This window comes from Barbatula barbatula, assembly GCF_947034865.1.
Source record: "Barbatula barbatula genome assembly, chromosome: 1".
In the NCBI taxonomy this organism is placed as follows: Eukaryota; Metazoa; Chordata; class Actinopteri; order Cypriniformes; family Nemacheilidae; genus Barbatula; species Barbatula barbatula.
In genome coordinates, this window is record NC_136766.1 from 32,368,044 (window position 1) to 32,385,267 (window position 17,224).

The following is a 17,224-nucleotide window of genomic DNA, read 5'->3' on the forward strand; positions in this document are numbered from 1 at the left end:
AATTATTAAATGTGATTATGAAAATGACTTCTTATTAGCCTATAGTTTTAAAGGGACATATAAAAAAATACATTTTGGTTGGTGTGGACGGACTGCACGTAATTGTGTGTTTCCCACAGAATACACTGATGATGCGGACATCATCCCCAGTAACACCACGGTGACCGTAAAACGAATCCCTGGAACTGGGGTTAAATCCACATGTAACAGACATGCCTAGTAAGTCACGTGATGATGAAACGAATATGAATCTTTGAATGAATATCAATCAGTCATTGACTCTTTGTTGTTTTGTTTTGCAGTAACTGGTCTGAACCATCAGGTGGATCTTCAAGAGCAGTATGTAAACAAAAGTGTTGACTCGGTTGTTTACGTTGTACTGTATGATCTCTTTAAGCTGGTCAGAGTTGACCATGAAGAAGTCTGGGACAATATCCCCTCATGTAATTTAACTATAATTTCAGTAAGTTCAAATTCTTTTTACAAGTACAACATCACATCGCCTTATAAGTTTCACGATTTCTGCAGTCAACTTTGATTTTGACTTCTGCTTTAAAATATCAATCGGTGGGTTTCTGTTTGCATTGTTTTAAGTGTGTTGAGTTTGTCTCTCTGGGTGTGATGGGGTTCTGCCTGGTAATAATAAATCTCTTTGTTCTTCTTTCAATAGCAAGTGTCTGGTTCTTCGCTGTCACTGGTTCAGCTCTTCGAGGTACCAGAATCCACTGAATAATATGAAAACTATGTGAACTGCAGGCGTATAAAGCATTTATTTCTACATCTACAGACTGAGAATCTGGCTGAGGCAAATGCATCGGAGGAGGACAAAATAAAAGCTGTCATGTTCCAGTCCAGCCGCTTTTACTATCCTATGAAGTGAGTATAATAACATTCACATCACGAGCAGAATTTTCAAGTGCTCTCCATCATGACTATCATCACTTACCAGTGAAGCACTCAAGCTGGTTGGAGGCCTTCCGCCGAACTATGTGTGCCGTAACTGTGGCATCCCTGGGCATCACATCAGAATCTGCCCAAAGACACGGGTAACACAATACTAAACTGTGGGCAGCATTTGTGCGCATGTTATGCCATGAAGGTAAATGCAACATGTTGCTTGTGCCTTTGCAGGATCCAACTTTTATTGGGGGTAAGCACATACGGAGAAGCGCAGGCATTCCATTCAGCTTCCTAATGGAGGTGGACAACCCCAACACGAAGGGAGTGATGCTGAGCAGCACCGGAAAGCACGTCATTCCCATCATTAATGCGTGAGTTTACAGCTGTCATGTGTGTAGAGACCTCACCATGAACACACGTTTACATTTGGTTGACAATTGTAGTTGTGCTTGTTCTGTTTAGTGAGGCTTACGCATCTCAGAAGAAAGAGAATCCACCTTTCTTACCCCAGAAGGAGTCCTCGCCGACCTCAGATGAAGATCCGGTGCCTGATGCTTTTCTGTGTCCGATCTGTAAAGGTCTCATCACTGATGCTGTGATGACTCCCTGTTGCAGCAACAGCTACTGCGACGACTGTGAGTTTCTGCACAAACAAACGTTACTCAGAAAGTTTTTTGACCTTCGAGAACATATGTGATTGTTTGGTCGCAGGTATTCGAACGCGTCTTCTGGATTCGGATGGACATGTTTGTCCCACCTGCAAACAGTCTTGTGTGTCTCCTGATGCTTTGAATATCAACATGTTCTTACGCCAGGTAAGATTGTGAACATCATTTTTGATCTCAAGCATCGAGATCTGTCTTCTTACAAACCGTTTTCTGGTTCTTGCTCACACAGGAAGTGAACCGTTTTAAGAACAGAGCCGAGGGGTCTGGTTTCTCGCTCCACCAGAAACCGCTTCGGTCTCAATCGGCGTGTTCCTCCGCAAGCCCGAGCCTCAGCCATCCATCCAGCTCGTCCGCTTCTGGCCCTCACAGCTCTCGCACCAATTTACCCTCTGGTAAGAGGCGACGGGACTTGAGCGAGAATGATGATGAAGAAAAGGGCTCCTCACCTCTGCACAAGAAAACCAAACATGCTGTTTTGTGAAGAACATGCAGAGCGCTTCATCATCATTATGTATATACTGTATTATGTAAATATTATGTATAATAATCTACATCCTCGTTGTTGTCTTAATTTTGATTTTTGAAGTTCATTATTGTGTTGAATATATATATTGTGTTTGTGGTTAATTACTTGCTGACCATTTCTGTTTATTTCTTCTGCATTTCTCTAGTTTATAGCACAGTAGACTTAATAAAGAGTAAAGTTTTTTTAATATAGTAAATAAAGTTTGAAGAGTGCTTATGAAACCTTTGATTTAGCAGCAATCCTTGCTCTGATACACACACAAACACACACAATACTAATCCACTCAAGCCCCAGAAAAATGTTCATTATTATCTCTATGTAAATACAATTTGAAGGACAGTGTCACAGGTAACACGGAACTATAACAATAACAAAATCATTGACTGTAAGCAGCTTTGTGACTTACAAAAAGCACACAAAATATAAAAGGCACTAAAGTCCTGAATTATGTATTCAATAATTATTGTATTTATCAGTAATTTAAAAAATATATATAAATCGAAATATGGTATTTGCATCTGATGCAATCCTGGTATGCAACATTTGTAATCCTTCCTGTTTCCTCGAGTTACAATTTTATACTTTTAGTTCTTGGATAAGATTATGTGGATAAATCTTTGTGTTTTAAATGCTGAGAAAAAAAGCTCCGATGCTTTTTTGATGAGATACAAATATGTGACGTAAAGAAATTAATACAAAATAATTTTTGACCTAAAATACTTTGTTTTTTTAGTAAATGAATATGTTTGTTAACAGGGAGGTTGGCAAACTTCAAATGATGGTGTTTCTTTTTCTCCAGGAGATCTGAACCGACAGCAGAGACAGCAGACCGTTTTTCTGCTGTGGGTCTGGAGTCCAGGCGTTCATGTTTGTTTGTTAGAGGGCTGTGTTTCACATTCAATTCATTATCAAAGTTTTTATCCAGAAGTCTTTATTTATTTAATACTTGTTTGATGTTCATATACTGTGAGATCTTTTTGTTTAGTTATTTAAACTATGAAGCTTTCAGCGCGGTTTTAGCTGCCTCTTGTTTTGCACTTGAATACGAATCTCCTTCTTATTCCTGCAAAGACTCGAAGAAAAATCATTTAATTTGCGTCATTAAAGAACGTGATCCGACATGTTTCTTATCATGCTGTGTTTTCCCTATATGTGAACTCCGCGTTTGCGCGCGCGCATTTGGCAGGACCTTATAGAACGCAGTTCAATTGAATGATGCTCGTGCCCGGTGTGAGGTAAATAAAAACAAATCTCTAAAACATTTTGATTGGATTTTTAGAGACAATCAAATGAATTATATCACTGTTGGGTATGATTCCTTCAAAATGACATCACTCATATAAATCGCATTTACTTTGTCCACATTAAAGCCTAAATAATGATGAAAAAGTCTGTTAGGATTCATCAAAATGACACATTTCCTGTAACAAGCTGTAACCATATAGAGTCATTTAATCACAGACACCAAACACTGATAACACACTTCAATAAAACTTTATTTTTTAGTTTAGTTGTGCTGAATGTGCCATCTTGCTTTGACGTTTGCGTCATCGGGAACCCTTCAATTGATGCGCTTGATCGGTTTCCATGGTTACACGCAAAGTGTTGTTTAGTGTTGCTAATCGCTGTTCCTGAGAGCACATTTCTACATCCTCGTTGTTATCAAAATTTTGACTTTTCAACTTCATATTTGTGTTGATTATATATATTGTGTTTGTGGTTAATAACTTGTTGGCTTTTTCTGTTGATTTCTTCTGCATTTCTGTCATTTATTGCATTAATTGATCTGTTGTTATTGTTGCAGGGGCGTCAGAACGCGGCCGAGTCAACATGCCGTCTGTTCATTATAAGTTTTTCAGTAAACTTACACACGACACGGTGATCTTTGATGGCCTTCACATCACTCTCGGAGATTTGAAACGTCAAATCATGAGACGAGAGAAACTGAAGCGCTGCGATCTGAGCATCACAAACCACCAAACCAATGAAGGTAAGTTCTGCTATTTTATATGTAAACATTGAATTATTTGCTCTCTTTAAACTGACGCATTGTTTTTTGTAAATTATTAAATGTGATTATGAAAATGACTTCTTATTAGCCTATAGTTTTAAAGGGACATATAAAAAAATACATTTTGGTTGTTGTGGACAGACTGTACGCAATTGTGTGTTTCCCACAGAATACACTGATGATGCGGACATCATCCTCAGTAACACCACGGTGACCGTAAGACGAATCCCTGGAACTGGGGTTAAATCCACATGTAACAGACATGCCAAGTAAGTCACGTGATGATGAAACGAATATGAATCTTTGAATGAATATCAATCAGTCATTGACTCTTTGTTGTTTTGTTTTGCAGTAACTGGTCTGAACCATCAGGTGGATCTTCAAGAGCAGTATGTAAACAAAAGTGTTGACTCGGTTGTTTACGTTGTACTGTATGATCTCTTTAAGCTGGTCAGAGTTGACCATGAAGAAGTCTGGGACAATATCCCCACATGTAATTTAACTATAAATTCAGTAAGTTCAAATTCTTTTTACAAGTACAACATCACATCGCCTTATAAGTTTCACGATTTCTGCAGTCAACTTTGATTTTGACTTCTGCTTTAAAATATCAATCGGTGGGTTTCTGTTTGCATTGTTTTAAGTGTGTTGAGTTTGTCTCTCTGGGTGTGATGGGGTTCTGCCTGGTAATAATAAATCTCTTTGTTCTTCTTTCAATAGCAAGTGTCTGGTTCTTCGCTGTCACTGGTGCAGCTCTTCGAGGTACCAGAATCCACTGAATAATATGAAAACTATGTGAACTGCAGGCGTATAAAGCATTTATTTCTACATCTACAGACTGAGAATCTGGCTGAGGCAAATGCATCGGAGGAGGACAAAATAAAAGCTGTCATGTTCCAGTCCAGCCGCTTTTACTATCCTGTGAAGTGAGTATAATAACATTCACATCACGAGCAGAATTTTCAAGTGCTCTCCATCATGACTATCATCACTTACCAGTGAAGCACTCAAGCTGGTTGGAGGCCTTCCGCCGAACTATGTGTGCCGTAACTGTGGCATCCCTGGGCATCACATCAGAATCTGCCCAAAGACACGGGTAACACAATACTAAACTGTGGACAGCATTTGTGCGCGTGTTATGCCATGAAGGTAAATGCAACATGTTGCTTGTGCCTTCGCAGGATCCAACTTTTATTGGGGGTAAGCGCATACGGAGAAGCGCAGGCATTCCAGTCAGCTTCCTAATGGAGGTGGACAACCACAACACGAAGGGAGTGATGCTGAGCAGCAGCGGAAAGCACGTCATTCCCATCATTAATGCGTGAGTTTACAGCTGTCATGTGTGTAGAGACCTCACCATGAACACACGTTTACATTTGGTTGATAATTGTAGTTGTGCTTGTTCTGTTTAGTGAGGCTTACGCATCTCAGAAGAAAGAGAATCCACCTTTCTTACCCCAGAAGGAGTCCTCGCCGACCTCAGATGAAGATCCGGTGCCTGATGCTTTTCTGTGTCCGATCTGTAAAGATCTCATCACTGATGCTGTGATGACTCCCTGTTGCAGCAACAGCTACTGCGACGACTGTGAGTTTCTGCACAAACAAACGTTACCCAGAAAGTTTCTTTGACCTTCGAGAACATATGTGATTGTTTGGTCGCAGGTATTCGAACGCGTCTTCTGGATTCGGATGAACATGTTTGTCCCACCTGCAAACAGTCTTGTGTATCTCCTGATGCTTTGAATATCAACATGTTCTTACGCCAGGTAAGATTGTGAACATCACGTTTGATCTGAAGCATCGAGATCTGTCTTCTTACAAACCGTTTTCTGGTTCTTTCTCACACAGGAAGTGAACCGTTTTAAGAACAGAGCCGAGGGGTCTGGTTTCTCGCTCCACCAGAAACCGCTTCGGTCTCAATCGGCGTGTTCCTCCGCAAGCCCGAGCCTCAGCCATCCATCCAGCTCGTCCGCTTCTGGCCCTCACAGCTCTCGCACCAATTTACCCTCTGGTAAGAGGCGACGGGACTTGAGCGAGAATGATGATGAAGAAAAGGGCTCCTCACCTCTGCACAAGAAAACCAAACATGCTGTTTTGTGAAGAACATGCAGAGCGCTTCATCATCATTATGTATATACTGTATTATGTAAATATTATGTATAATAATCTACATCCTCGTTGTTGTCTTAATATCGATTTTTGAAGTTCATTATTGTGTTGAATATATATATTGTGTTTGTGGTTAATTACTTGCTGACCTTTTCTGTTTATTTCTTCTGCATTTCTCTAGTTTATAGCTTAATAAAGAGTAAAGTTTTTTTAATATAGTAAATAAAGTTTGAAGAGTGTTTATGAAACCTTTGATTTAGCAGCAATCCTTGCTCTGATACACACACAAACACACACAATACTAATCCACTCCAATCCCAGAAAAATGTTCATTATTATCTCTATGTAAATACAAGCAGCTCTGTGACTTACAAAAAGCACACAAAATATAAAAGGCACTAAAGTCCTGAATTATGTATTTAATAATTATTGTATTTAGCCGTAAGTTTTACATGTTTTTATAAATCGAAATATGGTATTAGCATCTGATGCAATCCTGGTATGCAACATTTGTAATCCTTCCTGTTTCCTCGATTTACATTTTTATACTTTTAGTTCTTGGATAAGATTATGTGGATAAATCTTTGTGTTTTAAATGCTGAGAAAAAAAGCTCCGATGCTTTTTGATGAGATACAAATATGTGACGTAAAGAAATTAATACAAAATAATTTTCGACCTAAAATACTTTGTTTTTTTAGTAAATGAATATGTTTGTTAACAGGGAGGTAGGCAAACTTCAAATGATGGTGTTTCTTTTTCTCCAGGAGATCTGAACCGACAGCAGAGACAGCAGACCGTTTTTCTGCTGTGGGTCTGGAGTCCAGGCGTTCATGTTTGTTTGTTAGAGGGCTGTGTTTCACATTCAATTCATTATCAAAGTTTTTATCCAGAAGTCTTTATTTATTTAATACTTGTTTGATGTTCATATACTGTGAGATCTTTTTGTTTAGTTATTTGAACTATGAAGCTTTCAGCGCGGTTTTAGCTGCCTCTTGTTTTGCACTTGAATACGAATCTCCTTCTTATTCCTGCAAAGACTCGAAGAAAAATCATTTAATTTGCGTCATTAAAGAACGTGATCCGACATGTTTCTTATCATGCTGTGTTTTCCCTATATGTGAACTCCGCATTTGCGCGCGCGCATTTGGCAGGACCTGATAGAACGCAGTTCAATTGAATGATGCTCGTGCCCGGTGTGAGGTAAATAAAAACAAATCTCTAAAACATTTTGATTGGATTTTTAGAGACAATGCAAATGAATTATATCACAGTTGGGTATGATTACTTCAAAATGACATCACTCATATAAATCGCATTTACTTTGTCCACATTAAAGCCTAAATAATGATGAAAAAGTCTGTTAGGATTCATCAAAATGACACATTTCCTGTAACAAGCTGTAACCATATAGAGTCATTTAATCAAAGACACCAAACACTGATAACACACTTCAAAAAAACTTTATTTTTTAGTTTAGTTGTACTGAATGTGCCATCTTGCTTTGACGTTTGCGTCATCGGGAACCAATTGATGCGCTTGATCGGTTTCCTTGGTTACACGCAAAGTGTTGTTTAGTGTTGCTAATCGCTGTTCCTGAGAGCACATTTCTACATCCTCGTTGTTATCTAAATTTTGACTTTTCAACTTCATATTTGTGTTGATTATATATATTGTGTTTGTGGTTAATAACTTGTTGGCCTTTTCTGTTGATTTCTTCTGCATTTCTGTCATTTATTGCATTAATTGATCTGTTGTTATTGTTGCAGGGGCGTCAGAACGCGGCCGAGTCAACATGCCGTGTGTTCATTATAAGTTTTTCAGTAAACTTACACACGACACGGTGATCTTTGATGGCCTTCACATCACTCTCGGAGATTTGAAACGTCAAATCATGAGACGAGAGAAACTGAAGCGCTGCGATCTGAGCATCACAAACCACCAAACCAATGAAGGTAAGTTCTGCTATTTTACATGTAAACATTGACTTATTTGCTCTCTTTAAACAGACGCATAGTTTTTTGTAAATTATTAAATGTGATTATGAAAATGACTTCTTATTAGCCTATAGTTTTAAAGGGACATATAAAAAAATACATTTTGGTTGGTGTGGACAGACTGTACGCAATTGTGTGTTTCCCACAGAATACACTGATGATGCGGACATCATCCTCAGTAACACCACGGTGACTGTAAGACGAATCCCTGGAACTGGGGTTAAATCCACATGTAACAGACATGCCAAGTAAGTCACGTGATGATGAAACGAATATGAATCTTTGAATGAATATCAATCAGTCATTGACTCTTTGTTGTTTTGTTTTGCAGTAACTGGTCTGAACCATCAGGTGGATCTTCAAGAGCAGTATGTAAACAAAAGTGTTGACTCGGTTGTTTACGTTGTACTGTATGATCTCTTTAAGCTGGTCAGAGTTGACCATGAAGAAGTCTGGGACAATATCCCCACATGTAATTTAACTATAAATTCAGTAAGTTCAAATTCTTTTTACAAGTACAACATCACATCGCCTTATAAGTTTCACGATTTCTGCAGTCAACTTTGATTTTGACTTCTGCTTTAAAATATCAATCGGTGGGTTTCTGTTTGCATTGTTTTAAGTGTGTTGAGTTTGTCTCTCTGGGTGTGATGGGGTTCTGCCTGGTAATAATAAATCTCTTTGTTCTTTTTTCAATAGCAAGTGTCTGGTTCTTCGCTGTCACTGGTGCAGCTCTTCGAGGTACCAGAATCCACTGAATAATATGAAAACTATGTGAACTGCAGGCGTATAAAGCATTTATTTCTACATCTACAGACTGAGAATCTGGCTGAGGCAAATGCATCGGAGGAGGACAAAATAAAAGCTGTCATGTTCCAGTCCAGCCGCTTTTACTATCCTGTGAAGTGAGTATAATAACATTCACATCACGAGCAGAATTTTCAAGTGCTCTCCATCATGACTATCATCACTTACCAGTGAAGCACTCAAGCTGGTTGGAGGCCTTCCGCCGAACTATGTGTGCCGTAACTGTGGCATCCCTGGGCATCACATCAGAATCTGCCCAAAGACACGGGTAACACAATACTAAACTGTGGACAGCATTTGTGCGCGTGTTATGCCATGAATGTAAATGCAACATGTTGCTTGTGCCTTCGCAGGATCCAACTTTTATTGGGGGTAAGCGCATACGGAGAAGCGCAGGCATTCCAGTCAGCTTCCTAATGGAGGTGGACAACCACAACACGAAGGGAGTGATGCTGAGCAGCAGCGGAAAGCACGTCATTCCCATCATTAATGCGTGAGTTTACAGCTGTCATATGTGTAGAGACCTCACCATGAACACACGTTTACATTTGGTTGATAATTGTAGTTGTGCTTGTTCTGTTTAGTGAGGCTTACGCATCTCAGAAGAAAGAGAATCCACCTTTCTTACCCCAGAAGGAGTCCTCGCCGACCTCAGATGAAGATCCGGTGCCTGATGCTTTTCTGTGTCCGATCTGTAAAGATCTCATCACTGATGCTGTGATGACTCCCTGTTGCAGCAACAGCTACTGCGACGACTGTGAGTTTCTGCACAAACAAACGTTACTCAGAAAGTTTCTTTGACCTTCGAGAACATATGTGATTGTTTGGTCGCAGGTATTCGAACGCGTCTTCTGGATTCGGATGAACATGTTTGTCCCACCTGCAAACAGTCTTGTGTGTCTCCTGATGCTTTAAATATCAACATGTTCTTACGCCAGGTAAGATTGTGAACATCACGTTTGATCTCAAGCATCGAGCTCTGTCTTCTTACAAACTGTTTTCTGGTTCTTGCTCACACAGGAAGTGAACCGTTTTAAGAACAGAGCCGAGGGGTCTGGTTTCTCGCTCCACCAGAAACCGCTTCGGTCTCAATCGGCGTGTTCCTCCGCAAGCCCGAGCCTCAGCCATCCATCCAGCTCGTCCGCTTCTGGCCCTCACAGCTCTCGCACCCATTTACCCTCTGGTAAGAGGCGACGGGACTTGAGCGAGAATGATGATGAAGAAAAGGGCTCCTCACCTCTGCACAAGAAAACCAAACATGCTGTTTTGTGAAGAACATGCAGAGCGCTTCATCATCATTATGTATATACTGTATTATGTAAATATTATGTATAATAATCTACATCCTCGTTGTTGTCTTAATTTTGATTTTTGAAGTTCATTATTGTGTTGAATATATATATTGTGTTTGTGGTTAATTACTTGCTGACCTTTTCTGTTTATTTCTTCTGCATTTCTCTAGTTTATAGCACAGACGTAGACTTAATAAAGAGTAAAGTTTTTTTAATATAGTAAATAAAGTTTGAAGAGTGTTTGTGAAACCTTTGATTTAGCTGCAATCCTTGCTCTGATACACACACAAACACACACAATACTAATCCACTCCAATCCCAGAAAAATGTTCATTATTATCTCTATGTAAATACAATTTGAAGGACAGTGTCACAGGTAACACGGAACTATAACAATAACAAAATCATTGACTGTAAGCAGCTCTGTGACTTACAAAAAGCACACAAAATATAAAAGGCACTAAAGTCCTGAATAATGTATTTAATAATTATTGTATTTTTATCAGTCATTTAAAAAAAAATTATAAATCGAAATATGGTATTAGCATCTGATGCAATCCTGGTATGCAACATTTGTAATCCTTCCTATTTCCTCGAGTTACAATTTTATACTTTTAGTTCTTGGATAAGATTATGTGGATAAATCTTTGTGTTTTAAATGCTGAGAAAAAAAGCTCCGATGCTTTTTTTGAGAAGATACAAATTTGTGACGTAAAGAAATTAATACAAAATAATTTTTGACCTAAAATACTTTGTTTTCTTAGTAAATGAATATGTTTGTTAACAGGGAGTTAGGCAAACTTCAAATGATGGTGTTTCTTTTTCTCCAGGAGATCTGAACCGACAGCAGAGACAGCAGACCGTTTTTCTGCTGTGGGTCTGGAGTCCAGGCGTTCATGTTTGTTTGTTAGAGGGCTGTGTTTCACATTCAATTCATTATCAAAGTTTTAATCCAGAAGTCTTTATTTATTTAATACTTGTTTGATGTTCATATACTGTGAGATCTTTTTGTTTAGTTATTTAAACTATGAAGCTTTCAGCGCGGTTTTAGCTGCCTCTTGTTTTGCACTTGAATACGAATCTCCTTCTTATTCCTGCAAAGACTCGAAGAAAAATCATTTAATTTGCGTCATTAAAGAACGTGATCCGACATGTTTCTTATCATGCTGTGTTTTCCCTATATGTGAACTCCGCATTTGCGCGCGCGCATTTGGCAGGACCTGATAGAACGCAGTTCAATTGAATGATGCTCGTGCCCGGTGTGAGGTAAATAAAAACAAATCTCTAAAACATTTTGATTGGATTTTTAGAGACAATGCAAATGAATTATATCACAGTTGGGTATGATTACTTCAAAATGACATCACTCATATAAATCGCATTTACTTTGTCCACATTAAAGCCTAAATAATGATGAAAAAGTCTGTTAGGATTCATCAAAATGACACATTTCCTGTAACAAGCTGTAACCATATAGAGTCATTTAATCAAAGACACCAAACACTGATAACACACTTCAAAAAAACTTTATTTTTTAGTTTAGTTGTACTGAATGTGCCATCTTGCTTTGACGTTTGCGTCATCGGGAACCAATTGATGCGCTTGATCGGTTTCCTTGGTTACACGCAAAGTGTTGTTTAGTGTTGCTAATCGCTGTTCCTGAGAGCACATTTCTACATCCTCGTTGTTATCTAAATTTTGACTTTTCAACTTCATATTTGTGTTGATTATATATATTGTGTTTGTGGTTAATAACTTGTTGGCCTTTTCTGTTGATTTCTTCTGCATTTCTGTCATTTATTGCATTCATTGATCTGTTGTTATTGTTGCAGGGGCGTCAGAACGCGGCCGAGTCAACATGCCGTCTGTTCATTATAAGTTCTTCAGTAAACTTACACACGACACGGTGATCTTTGATGGCCTTCACATCACTCTCGGAGATTTGAAACGTCAAATCATGAGACGAGAGAAACTGAAGCGCTGCGATCTGAGCATCACAAACCACCAAACCAATGAAGGTAAGTTCTGCTATTTTACATGTAAACATTGAATTATTTGCTCTCTTTAAACAGACGCATAGTTTTTTGTAAATTATTAAATGTGATTATGAAAATGACTTCTTATTAGCCTATAGTTTTAAAGGGACATATAAAAAAATACATTTTGGTTGGTGTGGACAGACTGTACGCAATTGTGTGTTTCCCACAGAATACACTGATGATGCGGACATCATCCTCAGTAACACCACGGTGACCGTAAGACGAATCCCTGGAACTGGGGTTAAATCCACATGTAACAGACATGCCAAGTAAGTCACGTGATGATGAAACGAATATGAATCTTTGAATGAATATCAATCAGTCATTGACTCTTTGTTGTTTTGTTTTGCAGTAACTGGTCTGAACCATCAGGTGGATCTTCAAGAGCAGTATGTAAACAAAAGTGTTGACTCGGTTGTTTACGTTGTACTGTATGATCTCTTTAAGCTGGTCAGAGTTGACCATGAAGAAGTCTGGGACAATATCCCCACATGTAATTTAACTATAAATTCAGTAAGTTCAAATTATTTTTACAAGTACAACATCACATCGCCTTATAAGTTTCACGATTTCTGCAGTCAACTTTGATTTTGACTTCTGCTTTAAAATATCAATCGGTGGGTTTCTGTTTGCATTGTTTTAAGTGTGTTGAGTTTGTCTCTCTGGGTGTGATGGGGTTCTGCCTGGTAATAATAAATCTCTTTGTTCTTTTTTCAATAGCAAGTGTCTGGTTCTTCGCTGTCACTGGTGCAGCTCTTCAAGGTACCAGAATCCACTGAATAATATGAAAACTATGTGAACTGCAGGCGTATAAAGCATTTATTTCTACATCTACAGACTGAGAATCTGGCTGAGGCAAATGCATCGGAGGAGGACAAAATAAAAGCTGTCATGTTCCAGTCCAGCCGCTTTTACTATCCTGTGAAGTGAGTATAATAACATTCACATCACAAGCAGAATTTTCAAGTGCTCTCCATCATGACTATCATCACTTACCAGTGAAGCACTCAAGCTGGTTGGAGGCCTTCCGCCGAACTATGTGTGCCGTAACTGTGGCATCCCTGGGCATCACATCAGAATCTGCCCAAAGACACGGGTAACACAATACTAAACTGTGGACAGCATTTGTGCACGTGTTATGCCATGAATGTAAATGCAACATGTTGCTTGTGCCTTCGCAGGATCCAACTTTTATTGGGGGTAAGCGCATACGGAGAAGCGCAGGCATTCCAGTCAGCTTCCTAATGGAGGTGGACAACCCCAACACGAAGGGAGTGATGCTGAGCAGCAGCGGAAAGCACGTCATTCCCATCATTAATGCGTGAGTTTACAGCTGTCATATGTGTAGAGACCTCACCATGAACACACGTTTACATTTGGTTGATAATTGTTGTTGTGCTTGTTCTGTTTAGTGAGGCTTACGCATCTCAGAAGAAAGAGAATCCACCTTTCTTACCCCAGAAGGAGTCCTCGCCGACCTCAGATGAAGATCCGGTGCCTGATGCTTTTCTGTGTCCGATCTGTAAAGATCTCATCACTGATGCTGTGATGACTCCCTGTTGCAGCAACAGCTACTGCGACGACTGTGAGTTTCTGCACAAACAAACGTTACTCAGAAAGTTTCTTTGACCTTCGAGAACATATGTGATTGTTTGGTCGCAGGTATTCGAACGCGTCTTCTGGATTCGGATGAACATGTTTGTCCCACCTGCAAACAGTCTTGTGTATCTCCTGATGCTTTGAATATCAACATGTTCTTACGCCAGGTAAGATTGTGAACATCACGTTTGATCTCAAGCATCGAGCTCTGTCTTCTTACAAACTGTTTTCTGGTTCTTGCTCACACAGGAAGTGAACCGTTTTAAGAACAGAGCCGAGGGGTCTGGTTTCTCGCTCCACCAGAAACCGCTTCGGTCTCAATCGGCGTGTTCCTCCGCAAGCCCGAGCCTCAGCCATCCATCCAGCTCGTCCGCTTCTGGCCCTCACAGCTCTCGCACCCATTTACCCTCTGGTAAGAGGCGACGGGACTTGAGCGAGAATGATGATGAAGAAAAGGGCTCCTCACCTCTGCACAAGAAAACCAAACATGCTGTTTTGTGAAGAACATGCAGAGCGCTTCATCATCATTATGTATATACTGTATTATGTAAATATTATGTATAATAATCTACATCCTCGTTGTTGTCTTAATTTTGATTTTTGAAGTTCATTATTGTGTTGAATATATATATTGTGTTTGTGGTTAATTACTTGCTGACTTTTTCTGTTTATTTCTTCTGCATTTCTGTAGTTTATAGCATAGACGTAGACTTAATAAAGAGTAAAGTTTTTTTAATATAGTAAATAAAGTTTGAAGAGTGTTTATGAAACCTTTGATTTAGCAGCAATCCTTGCTCTGATACACACACAAACACACACAATACTAATCCACTCCAATCCCAGAAAAATGTTCATTATTATCTCTATGTAAATACAATTTGAAGGACAGTGTCACAGGTAACACGGAACTATAACAATAACAAAATCATTGACTGTAAGCAGCTCTGTGACTTACAAAAAGCACACAAAATATAAAAGGCACTAAAGTCCTGAATAATGTATTTAATAATTATTGTATTTTTATCAGTCATTTAAAAAAAAATTATAAATCGAAATATGGTATTAGCATCTGATGCAATCCTGGTATGCAACATTTGTAATCCTTCCTATTTCCTCGAGTTACAATTTTATACTTTTAGTTCTTGGATAAGATTATGTGGATAAATCTTTGTGTTTTAAATGCTGAGAAAAAAAGCTCCGATGCTTTTTGATGAGATACAAATATGTGACGTAAAGAAGTTAATACAAAATAATTTTTGACCTAAAATACTTTGTTTTTTTAGTAAATGAATATGTTTGTTAACAGGGAGGTAGGCAAACTTCAAATGATGGTGTTTCTTTTTCTCCAGGAGATCTGAACCGACAGCAGAGACAGCAGACCGTTTTTCTGCTGTGGGTCTGGAGTCCAGGCGTTCATGTTTGTTTGTTAGAGGGCTGTGTTTCACATTCAATTCATTATCAAAGTTTTAATCCAGAAGTCTTTATTTATTTAATACTTGTTTGATGTTCATATACTGTGAGATCTTTTTGTTTAGTTATTTAAACTATGAAGCTTTCAGCGCGGTTTTAGCTGCCTCTTGTTTTGCACTTGAATACGAATCTCCTTCTTATTCCTGCAAAGACTCGAAGAAAAATCATTTAATTTGCGTCATTAAAGAACGTGATCCGACATGTTTCTTATCATGCTGTGTTTTCCCTATATGTGAACTCCGCGTTTGCGCGCGCGCATTTGGCAGGACCTGATAGAACGCAGTTCAATTGAATGATGCTCGTGCCCGGTGTGAGGTAAATAAAAACAAATCTCTAAAACATTTTGATTGGATTTTTAGAGACAATCAAATGAATTATATCACTGTTGGGTATGATTCCTTCAAAATGACATCACTCATATAAATCGCATTTACTTTGTCCACATTAAAGCCTAAATAATGATGAAAAAGTCTGTTAGGATTCATCAAAATGACACATTTCCTGTAACAAGCTGTAACCATATAGAGTCATTTAATCAAAGACACCAAACACTGATAACACACTTCAATAAAACTTTATTTTTTAGTTTAGTTGTGCTGAATGTGCCATCTTGCTTTGACGTTTGCGTCATCGGGAACCAATTGATGCGCTTGATCGGTTTCCTTGGTTACACGCAAAGTGTTGTTTAGTGTTGCTAATCGCTGTTCCTGAGAGCACATTTCTACATCCTCGTTGTTATCAAAATTTTGACTTTTCAACTTCATATTTGTGTTGATTATATATATTGTGTTTGTGGTTAATAACTTGTTGGCTTTTTCTGTTGATTTCTTCTGCATTTCTGTCATTTATTGCATTAATTGATCTGTTGTTATTGTTGCAGGGGCGTCAGAACGCGGCCGAGTCAACATGCCGTGTGTTCATTATAAGTTTTTCAGTAAACTTACACACGACACGGTGATCTTTGATGGCCTTCACATCACTCTCGGAGATTTGAAACGTCAAATCATGAGACGAGAGAAACTGAAGCGCTGCGATCTGAGCATCACAAACCACCAAACCAATGAAGGTAAGTTCTGCTATTTAACATGTCAACATTGACTAATTTGCTCTCTTTAAACTGACGCATTGTTTTTTGTAAATTATTAAATGTGATTATGAAAATGACTTCTTATTAGCCTATAGTTTTAAAGGGACATATAAAAAAATACATTTTGGTTGGTGTGGACAGACTGTACGCAATTGTGTGTTTCCCACAGAATACACTGATGATGCAGACATCATCCTCAGTAACACCACGGTGACTGTAAGACGAATCCCTGGAACTGGGGTTAAATCCACATGTAACAGACATGCCAAGTAAGTCACGTGATGATGAAACGAATATGAATCTTTGAATGAATATCAATCAGTCATTGACTCTTTGTTGTTTTGTTTTGCAGTAACTGGTCTGAACCATCAGGTGGATCTTCAAGAGCAGTATGTAAACAAAAGTGTTGACTCGGTTGTTTATGTTGTACTGTATGATCTCTTTAAGCTGGTCAGAGTTGACCATGAAGAAGTCTGGGACAATATCCCCACATGTAATTTAACTATAAATTCAGTAAGTTCAAATTCTTTTTACAAGTACAACATCACATCGCCTTATAAGTTTCACGATTTCTGCAGTCAACTTTGATTTTGACTTCTGCTTTAAAATATCAATCGGTGGGTTTCTGTTTGCATTGTTTTAAGTGTGTTGAGTTTGTCTCTCTGGGTGTGATGGGGTTCTGCCTGGTAATAATAAATCTCTTTGTTCTTCTTTCAATAGC